The 12,149-nt window shown below is 32.4% G+C and overlaps 1 protein-coding gene across 1 annotated transcript in view; it reads right to left on the bottom strand.

Moving 5' to 3' along the window:
* LOC112685960 (visual system homeobox 1-like) overlaps positions 1-12,149 on the bottom strand; it is a 192,608-nt gene that overhangs the window by 151,840 nt on the left and 28,619 nt on the right. The window lies entirely within an intron of this gene.

Genomic DNA, 12,149 nt, shown 5'->3' on the forward strand with positions numbered 1-12,149 from the left:
TTCAATTGGCTGAAATGAAAAACGTTTAGTAAAATGTACACAAAGTCACGTCCTAAACTGTAGAGGTTCTATAATTTAAATTTGTATAGTGACCATATATAATTAATCGTTTTACAAAAAAATAAATAGACGATGAAATTTATCTGAATAAAATTAGATGACAGTTTTTTTTGCAAAGTACATAATTTAAATATTTCATAATTTTTAGCTATTGATCTAATTTTTAAAACTTGGTGAAAATAATACATCAAACCATAATATGATGAATATATTATATTCAAATAGAAGTATGTATGCCTTACTATTACATAATTTAACAAATAATTTGAAAAATTTAAATTACTTATACCTAGCAATTTTATTGCCTTCTTGAGGAAATTATTTATTTTTAATTGTTATCAAAACAAAACTATGCTTTGATCCATTATTATTTAAAATATAACCTATTACAGATAACTCCGCATATTTTCATCGAATTTTAATGAAATATGTAATTATTTTTTAGTTAAACTGCAACTTTTCTGTTCGAATCAAAAAAGATTTAATAAATGTATAGTATTGTTTTTCGATACTTTACTTTAATATGATAAAATAATTATTAGTTTAAGCATGTAGAAAACGTCACTATTATAATATATTACTTTCATAATCGATTTCTCGATGGTTAAATACATAAATTGAAAAACTGTTTGTTGTTTAATAAAACAATATCAAGTGTAAAATAGAATATGATCTCAAAAATTTATACTAATATGAAATTGAAATAGCGTTTGCATATTTTATAACTATTTTATTTTTTCTGTTTTTTTTTTTTTTTTTCACCTTGTGAGCAGGTATTATTCGAACCATATTTATGTAAATAGTCATTCCGTTACATCAAGTGTTTTAAGTTTTGTAGTATAGATATAGTTCAACGCAAAAACTGAAATCCTTAATCAAATCAAAAACTGAATTACTTATTGAAACGCAAATAAAAAAGTTTATATAAAATAATAACTCACCGGGAAGGGTCTTTATCATATTTCAAGGAATCAGATAATAATTTTACATTTTAATTAAATACGTATCGATTCTCGCTGACGTCATATGGCCATTGGACTCATTGCGTTTTTTCGTGTCTTACTAGTTTGCTTTAAATTTTCGCGTATACTATAATAAAATAGCTGTAAAAAAATATGTTTAAATAACCAAAAAGTGTTGGGAAAAATTAAAACCACAGAGTCCGTGTTGCATACAAATGAAAGAAAATGTAATAAAACGTCAAGTCTTGAAGAGTAAAACGAGCTGCATATATTCCCTTACATACCATATTTCTTTTATCCGACTACATTTTAATAAAAACCACCCTTAACAATTAAAAATATTCGTAATTATTCGTGATAATAATCTGTTATCATAATATGCAGCATTTAAACTTTAAAATCTTCATAAACGATATTAAGAATTTGATTGGACCGCGCCTTCCGATGATAAAATATGGTGTGAAAATATATAAGACGTTTGGAGTAAAGTACAGCTACACAAAAAGTGCGTCCATAAAAGTGAAATACGTCAATATTTGTAAAAACAATCGGTGATGGAGCTCTTAAAAATGTTAGAGCTAACAAATAAATTACAATTATCTATGTATAATGTGTGTGTGTATATATGTATATGTATAATGATTTTAAAATATTACTGTATATCAGATAGCAAGTGTGAACATCACACTTATCATCCAATAGCCATGGAATCATAGAACGATCTATTAATGAATATTAAAATCATGTCAAATTGTTCTCAACGCACAGGCTTTTTCAAGAATTTAATATATTTTTATTTTTTATTGTGCACTTTTTACTTCTTAAGAAGTTAGAGTTTTAGTATTTGTATTCAGAGTGCCCTAAGGTTAGAAAGGTATCTTTTGAGCTAATTTATTGACATGGAACATTCATTTGTTTATATTTATTTGTGAAGCATAAATTTCACTTTTATGGTTTATTTTTGGTAGTATATCTCAACAAAAAAACAAGAAAAAAATTGACATAGTTTTAAATCATTGTGATTTAGAAGTGTAGAATATTCACTGAATTTTTTCTTCTATTTTAAGTCAATAAATGTTTGTGTTTTTTTTATAATTTTAGGAGGAGCACATTTAGTATAATATATAAGGTTGACTGATGAACGTAAGAAATTCGGTTTTATAATATTGTTATTTAATGAAGTTTTTGGAACTGTAGATATTTTTTATGTGTTTTGGTCAGATGACTTAGTGGATATAAATGAATTAGGTGTGGATGTTTTTAAAGGAAAAAAAGGTATGGGCAATAGTAAATCTTATTGGGCTTCATTAAGAATAGCATTAGTAACTGATGTGTTCTGTGGTATAACTATATACTTTCCTTCATCCTCATTTAAAACGGGTAAACTATCTAAATCTAAGGACTCATTTATAAGCAAATTATAGTTCAGTTGGGTACTTGTTTCATAAAATATGTCCTCTTCATCAGACTCGTCCTCACATACGTCTCAATTTACAATTTACACTTCGTTAATAAATTCTTCCATATTTCTAAAATTCGGAGTAGATAAATATTTGTACCGTCGGTGCACGTTGTTGCATATGGGCAACAATCTATTTTATTTTATTTGTTTATTTATGTTTGTTTAATTGATGTAAATTGTTGTATGTTGTTTTTATATAAAAAGGGGGTGTGGGGTCTTGGCCCTCATCGCTCACTTTTTAATAAATTTTCATATCCCCCTCCCTCACAATAAATAATACTAAGAACAGCTCTGTTCGAAACGCACAATTTTAGCTGGTAATTGATGTTTAGAGTTTTAAACTGGTCGGAAAGAATAAAGGTACGGCCTACAAAATCAAGTACGCTACACTTTCACGTAAATGTAATTTGGTGATAAAATAAACCCTAGGTACAAGATGTATACAGAGTTAGGCATTTTATCGTGTGCATTGGTGAAATTAAAATAAAACAAATAATGTTATGATAAACGAATATTTCTTTCATTATGAATTAGTAAATAAAAAAAAAATTATTACTAGTTTTCTATAGCAAACTACCGAATTCTCAATACTCGTATACGAAGCTATTTGTATGAATTCTTACGAATCTAACACATCCGAAGAAGAAAAAATTAACTGATTACAATGATTTGTATTAAAAGTAACTGCACCCATTTATTCGAAAATATCGTAATGAAACGATTTGTTGTTCTGAAGTTAAATCGAATAACATTATATTCCGAACCGAAGTCTGCAGTAAAAAGAAATGGATATCAATCATCAACTCGATCCTCCCTTTTTATTTAGATCGGTGGTTTGTATATACGTTAGCGCTATCTGTGACTGCTTAATGGTAGCTCTGGTTGTAAACTGTTAAATACGTTGAATTTCAAAATAATTTAAATAATACTTGTGATTGCGCAGTGAAAAAATAAATAAATATAAATATTGTCAAAATGAAATAATAAATTATTATCATATATGTCTTCCTTGTTGAATTCAAACTTTCAGTTTTCATTTTTTTTTATCTATTGAAATGTATCAGAAACTATTTAATTCGATTAAGTATGATTATCATACATCTCTAGTTTTCTTATGATAATTGTATTGGCTGTAACAATTTAGTGCTTTCGCGATCTGGACAAAACAAGAAAACCGGCTTCTGCGTAGTCTGTGATTAAACACGTCCTTTCATCTCTGTAGTTGAATATTGGAGTTAAAGAAACTTATTTATTAAAACACAATTACTATTATGAGATACATTTTTATTTGGTTTTAAATATACTTATATTGATTTTAAATAAATAAATCAATAGTCTGAATTCTTAATAATCAAAATATGAATCAGGTAATAAAATAAACCAACATTGAAATAATACAAACAAAAATTAATTAATACATTATAATGATTAAAGAACGGATTTAAATGCAAATTGCAAATCTCTATTTACGAGCCACAAGGGTTCAGTCTGGATCGCTGACCGGGTTGTCATAGGGACGACCACTAGCACCGAGCCTGAGCCCGTACCTTTCTAAGGCTTGGTCGACTCGCGTCGTTGGTTTCCTCACCTTCATCAAGGGAGAGGGTGATTTGTGACTATTTATCGCCGGTCCTACAATCATCAAGTTGTAGCTGAGATAGGTGCTTCTCAACCTTGAGGGACACCACTTCCAGTTTTGAGTACCTTCCATTGTATGGCGGGCTTCCCTTCTCCCGTAGTACTGACACTAGGTTTCAAGTTGACGTCAGTTGATCAACCCGAAGCCGTAACCTCTCTCACTATTTCGGCACCCACGCCGGCTAGTGGATGGCAGCACTCGGTTCCGGGTTTCGTACAAACCAATCGCTGGAAGACTCCGTGTCCTGGACGATAGGATCCGTTGGACTCTTCGTCGTCTCCCGTTATCCTCTTGGTCGCCTCTTACGATCAAGCCGGATAAGCTGTTTTTGCGATTATTTTACCCCAACAACAGAGTAAAGGTATACTTATACGTATATAGTTAGTTTTTATTTTTATTATTCAAAACATTTAATTTATATTATTTTTAAATAAATCTGAATTTCTGCTACCCATGTGTTACAACTACGCATATAAAATATAAAAATTAGTACATACCAGTATATCATCATAGTATATTTAAATACAACTGTTTAAATATTTTTTAAAGGTTAGGATCAAATCAACTATATTATAATTACATTAATAAAGTATAATGTTTATAAACTTTTACTTTTATTTGTTTTTTCAGTATTTAAAATATTTTTATAAAAAAACAAAAATTGTGAAAAATCATATTGTTCCAAAAAATAATATTTATGTGTATAAAAGATTATTTTGATGATATTATAAAGCATAAGAGCATCTTATTTTTAGAATTTTTATCGCATATAAATCCGGTATTTAGCAGGAGCGGCTCCAGAGATGGCCCTAGGGGCCAAAGAAGGCCCCTAAGCCCGTACCGTATTTATAAAAAAAATTATATTGTTAACAAAATATGCATATTATAATATGGACTATCGTACGACATGCACAAGTTTGTAGATAAGGTCATAGAGGTATGACGGTTATAAGGAGTTTCTCCACACTTCGGAGACTAAAAACCTGGCTTCGTTCAAGGATGACTGAAGATAGACTATCAGCATTATGTCTAATTATTGTATATCATAAAGTAGGTATTCTAGATCAAATAGATCATACTATTGATATTTTTGCCAATTTTAAAAATAGACGACTTGAATTTGTGATGTAAAAATTGTTGTTTTCGTTGAAATAATAGTCTAATAGTTCCGAAGAACACAACATTACATTTGAAAAAAAGAAACCGCGCAATAAAAGAGAAGAATAAAAGAGTATATGGATTAAGAAAGAATTTCAACGGCGGCGGAAAACATGCGTTAATCGCTTTTCCCACAGTTGGCTAATAAACACGAAACAAAAAACACTGAGCAATTTTTATTTTTTTTCAATTCAATTCCGTACAATAGCCATCATCGGCGTTTCTGATTGCCGGTCTTGCTTTTAAATTAGCGGTGTTCAATAAACAATAAACAAATTACCGACTGCAACGCGAGCTATTTTTGAAAACTACATAAAACGCATGTAAATACGGTCACAAATGTATAGCTGATGTTGCTACAATGGTAACACAATTGCACGGTTATCGTCGATGCACTGGTAATACATTTCAAATAACTATTATGATTATTACAATTGTTTTCCTCTTCCAAATGATCACACGCCACAGGTAAAATCAATCGGTGATATGCTAACGCCGCGGAGATATTTTTGAACAGCACCATCTAAGAATAATGATGACATTTTGCCGGAGCTGTGAAAACATACATAAATATACACAATTTATTCACGTTTTTGTATTAATTCTTAACGTTATTATAAGGAAACGAAACGATGGCTATAATAGCTATAAAACGGGTAATATTTGCTGTACTCGTATCCGTTGACTACGTTGATGCTCGACGGTTTTCTACACTTAAGTATAAACAATTGTTTAGTCTAAATATGTGTGAACCTGATTCAATGATAATTATCATTAAATCAGGTTCACAGTTAACTGATTATGCGCCGCGTCCGCTCCTACGAGGACTGCGGTTGTCAGACGTGACTCGCGGGGTGTTGGAATAAGGTTACCCTTATTTAACAATAATATTTATGATTGCTAAAATGTACATATATTATATTAAGAAAAAATTAGGCACCCTTACGTATACAAAAGGAAATAAATACATAAACCTGCGCCGCAGACGCGCTAGGCAATATAAATAATAATAATAATAATAATAAAATCTTTCGCATCAGCGCGATATTAATGTACCTTGTGGTAGCCTCAAACCGTGCGGTTTTACCCACGCGACCGTGTGAATACCGGAAGTCTTCTAAAAATATGTCGCAGAAACACCGGCTCCAATTGAAACCGCTCGTTCGGACTCAGGGCGTCCGTGAAAGCGTTGAAAGATGGCGAGTAACGGCAACGTGATCGTCCAACGGGCGTAAAAGTGATGGAATTGACAAATTTTCGATGAGGGAAACACGCTCGAGAAAAGCCCAGACGACTCGGCAAAATGATACTAACAAGTTTTCGGGCGTGATGAAGACGGCACTGACTCCAACGGATCACACAGCAACAGTCCCGAAAGCGTCGTGTCATCGGCGACGCATACGAGCGAAGTGACAAAGACGGCAAGCGAAAAAACCCACCACCCAAGCGGCCGTTGACCGAACCGGTCTTCTTGTGACTGGCCGGTGGGAGAGGGTGCGCCACGAAACTTCTCAAAACTTCGAGAAGCTTATGGCGCAAATGACATGCGTTTGGCGCGCATTTTCAAACTACTGGCGAGCCCGAACAATAACTTTTATGATTTCAATTACCATAAGCGTACTCAGCAGTTCATTTAGGATGTGACCTAGCGAATAGGTCCAGCACTACGAGTTCACATCGAAATGTTAATTCCCTTAAACCAAAATTTAATCATAGGACAATTATGTAAACAGGGATCGATAATCAATTTCTGGAAAAAAAAAAAAAATTAAAAAATAAAAACAATTTTTGAAATCAGTAAAATCTATAAATAAATGCATCCTAGAAGATTTTCTTTCAAAGCAGCTCGAGGTTATTTGTCATTCGGGTGGTAGGGATGGAGGGACTGAACTCTCACTAGTCACCCTTATTTGTGCCGCCGCCGATGGCGAACGATGAGCGTGAAGGACGAAAGGCGAATAATATATATATATAATATAATAATGATAATTATCATTGTTGTGTTGAATTAGACGTTAACGGCGAATACGGTTGCAGTTGGCTCGTTAAACGGCACTTCGAATTCCACGCCCGAAGCGTTTATAGGGGTTTTCACACACACACACACACACACACACACACACACACACACTCCTGTGCCCGTGAACTTAAGTTGGGGCGGGGGATGGTTAAAATGTCGAGGATTGTGTAGGCGATAGGGGTGGAGCAGGACGCGTAGGGGTAGGACACACCAATTATTGTTATTATTATCATCATCGTCGAGACGGGATTACGGAGGTTTTGTCACGATCTCACGAGACCATTTTCCGATCCAATTATCGGTCACAGCATTTTCCAATACTTTGACGCATTTTGCGACAGAGGCGGCGTGCCATCGTCACGTTAATTATACAATACAAGTTACTTCTCGACCTATGGAAACGCGTGATGTGGTCCGGCGCACAAATAATCTTTTCGTGTTCGGCTACTGTTGCATCGCGTCATGAAAACATTTTTTGATGGACCACAAAATAGCTAAATAAAAAAAAAAAAAAATTATTTTAAAGTATTTAAAATGCATACTTATATTAATATTAAATATAGCACTGTAGTAATGTCTGAAATTGCTGTATATTTAAATAAGGTCTTTTTTCAAAATTTTATTTCGTAGGTTCAAAGTGGTAAATATTAGATTTTAATATTTTCATTATAAAGACGTATATTACCTTAGATTATCGTTTCTCAATCAGTTTGGTGTTACGACCCCTAAAAATAGGGTGGGGAAAATGCCTTCACCTCTTGACCACATAATATGTGGTTTATATATTATATGTGGTTTTATATTATAATAAAAACTAATTTGAGTCCGATCATGTAATTACTAGTTACAAGATATTATATATTATTAACCATTTACGAAATTAATTACTAGCATACGAAAACCTTTCGAGTGTTTTCAACAAAAAATAATATACTTTTATGCATTTCAAAAGTCGAACCAAGAATACACAACATACCTATTGGTTACGACTCCCAGTTTGAAAAACTCTGCGTTAGACAATGTAAAACTTGTGAATACCGGCCTCTTGAACTAAACTTTGACTGTTCCAACAAGAGATCACTTTACAAAAAAAAACATCTTTTTATGGGTTTTAAGTTGTATAACTCAGAATATAACTCTAACATAATATTAGCATTGTTGTGTTTATTTCAAAATATCATCGAGAAATAGTTATAAGACATAACTGTAAAATTGAGTTATGATAATTCTAATAACATTTTAGATACGTTTTAAAATATAAATTGATTTCATTAACTCAATAAATTACCTTATCTTTGATGATATTCGAATTTTAGTAATTACACGGCACAATGTTCATATTTATTAAAACAATATAAATCTTAAAAACATTAGAGTTAATCAAACAAATAAATCGAACTAAACTGTTACCATCGCGTACAAAGCCGGAAATTAAATAAAATAAAACAAAAATACTTTTTAAGGTTTTAATTTTTATAGTATTATATATAATTGACGTGATTGACGGTTATGTATATAACGTATTCGTCTGCTCTCGTTCAATGTTACATTTTAATCATACTGGACGTGTTGAAAACTTAACGGGTAAATGGTGAAAACTTTTGTGACGAACGAGGAAAGGATGAGAAACGGTGTAACCCTTTTCAAAATCAATATAATTGAACGTCGTCCGTTAAAGTAATTGGAGAGACAGGTCCGACAAAATCAACATTGGCAATTTACCGTGGTAACACCCCGACAAAACGTTTTGCTAATGACAGCCGTGTTTGACGTGATTTGACAGGGGGGCGGGGTTGTCTCCGTCTCGAATAATTATCATACGGATGCGATGTTCTTTTTTTCGCTCTTCGTCCACTGTTGACACAGCGCGCCCTCGTCTATCGTAATCGAATTTTTCTGATATTACGTTCACTCAGTGTTTCATTAACGATCGCGTTAACGTTTTCGTGTTTATTTATATTTGCCAATCGCAACGAAATCAACCATCGACCCCGGACCAAACGGGTAGAAGATTATTCTGACGGACGGCCAGCGTCTTCGGGACGTTTCACCTGGAAGCACGTGAAACCTAGGTGGGTCTCCGGAAGTTCTGATACCGTGATTTGTCCTGGGTAGGGTTCTGAATTTGAAATATTTCACTTGAAAAATTTCACTCTTCTTGAAATATTGAAAAATATTTGTTCGGTTATAGATGATTAGAAATAATGTATCGATTATAGGTACACGGAAAATATTTTCTTCCTTCATTTCCCACAAAAATCCAAAATCTAAAACCCAATAATAATATACGGTTATTTTCAATAATTTCAATAGACGAAACAATGAGTCATTTAATATTTTATATTGCCGCATTCATTATAAATACAACTAGAAATAATAAAATAACATGTTCTTAATAGAACTAGAAATCTAAAGAGTACTTTATTTATTATATCATATATTTGTAAAATATGTTCTACGTTACATGTAAATATGTTACATATTTTCTATGTTGCATAGAAAATTTCACGCCGTCCTAAGACAACGCACGACTTGTTCGTACTTTGGCAATACATCCGGTGCAGTTGAATGTTATGCCAAACGCGACATTAGACGTCTTTCAATGCTAAAACTGCACTGGTTTTTGATTTTCGCACTCCCGCACCCCAGTTAAACACAGTAACTATTATTTGAATAAGGCTACAAGATTTGTTTATTGTTGTTCGTGAACTAGCAGTGTTAGAAAAAAAAAAAATTAACAACGATAATCACATTCCGACGATTTTGGATAATACACCATGTGAACGCTAAAAAAATACTGTTAATAAAAAGTAAAAAATCGTAGTCGTTTATTATCAATTCGAAGCATTTTATGTAAGCGCACCGGATTCTTTTCTACTCATTTTTTTAAAAGTTGAACGAACTCGTTAATTAACGAAATTTTTTTTCTACATTATATTATACTAGCTTGATTACCCGGCTTCGCACGGAACATTCTTGGCCGTGATATAGGTTTTAATGGATTATTACTTAATACCATTTAAAGCCAAGTTTGGTGTAACTGTTGGTGGTTATAAAACAAATAAAACGAAAGTTCAAATGAATCAGTATAGTAATTTTGGTAATACGCTGAATTACCTCTGAATTACCGTATTTGCTGGTTCCAATATTTTTTAAAATCCCTTCTTATTGCATGTATTAAATATTGGAGGGATCACCATGTTAAATTCGAGTTCATATAGTTTTGAGATGCAGCGATGGTCAATGAGGAGTAATACTTGACGTTGTCCGTTGAGAAAATTGTGAGTGATCAGCTATTTTTGGGTGTTACCGTTGAACCTATACCTTTTTAAGTATAAATCACCCGAAATAACGGTTGAAATATTAATTTGTTATGTATTATAATAAGTAAATATTAAATATAGCCATGTCTATCACACTTTCCTGTACTGTTTATAATATTTAAGCATATACTAATATCCGTACAACAATGTTCAATTTATTTTGGATTATTATTTTTTTATTTATTCATTTTATTGAGAAAATTCTGACGATTCGAGGTTTCAAATAGATGCTATTTATTAAAGTGTATTTGGATTATACAATATTTTTTGTTTTTCCTTTTTTAGTACGTATACAAATAAATCAGGTTTTCTGACGCGTGAGCAGGTCACACACAATTATCCATGTGAGAAGCATGAATTTTCAAAATTTAGTCCACATATTCTTTTAATTGTCCTTGTAATTTGTTAATGATCATTGCAAAAGTGAGTCACACTGGAAACTGCAAAAATTTAAATTCTAATTGCTTATCTGTTGGAATGGTAAAAGTAGGTACATGTTCACCTTTAAATTTTCCGTTTGAAATTATGGCTTCGATTATGTTATTATACAGTTTAATAACTTACATAATTCTTAATCAGTGATTATTAAAATCAACATATTAAATAAATCAACTATTTTCTAGGTTACCAAAAATTGAAAAATGTATGCATCCAGTCCAAAACCGTTTCGACCCTTAAATATGCGATTTTTGAAAAATCCTTTCTTATTGCACGGTGAAAATATGACAAGAACCTCTATTCCAAATTTCAAGTACATACGTTGCGTAGTTTTTGAGATACAGCGATCAGTGAGTCAGTGGTATTTGGATTTTATATATATAGATTATACGAACTGCGAGTACACGGCTCCCAATACTTCGAACAAGAAAGCTTCACGTTCGTACATGGTATTGGGACTCCACGCCCTATTGAGGGGTATGCTGTGAAATTTAAAACCATTTGCAACTTCCACATTGTGTTTGTGCTTCAATAGTCGTAACCGTTCAACTCGCTTCTGACAAAAAAAAAAAAAAAAACAAACCCGACCACTTAACGAAATCCCGAGACGTTTCGATCTCCGGACACTCGTCGCGTGCAACCACTCGGTCGACGATGGCACTCCACCGTCGAGATTGGTCTTGAACGTGGAAAAATAAAGCGACTACCGATTTCGTAAAAAAATATTAACTTCTGTTTTAGTATTATAAGAAGTGTCGATGATTCGTCTCATAAAAGTTCGTACGCCCAACGGTTGACCAAGCGATGCAGAGTTTAGTATGCAACACGACGTTCATTGTGTAGTGCGAAAAGCAAAGTGTGTATTAAATACACATCGGAATTAACAATAATAATAACAAATAAATAAAAATTTATAATTCTTATGGAAGTGTATATGATTGTTGTCAAAATTTAATTATTGAACAATATATTGGTAAATGTATAATAGAAACTGCTATAGCAGTTTGAACTTTGGGAAACTGTCAAGTGTCGAACTTTAGTAGTCAGGTACTTATCTATAAATTGATTATATATTTTTTAAAATCGA

Source organism: Sipha flava, unplaced genomic scaffold, assembly GCF_003268045.1.
Source record: "Sipha flava isolate LNK unplaced genomic scaffold, YSA_version1 299_pilon_pilon, whole genome shotgun sequence".
Taxonomy (NCBI): Eukaryota; Metazoa; Arthropoda; class Insecta; order Hemiptera; family Aphididae; genus Sipha; species Sipha flava.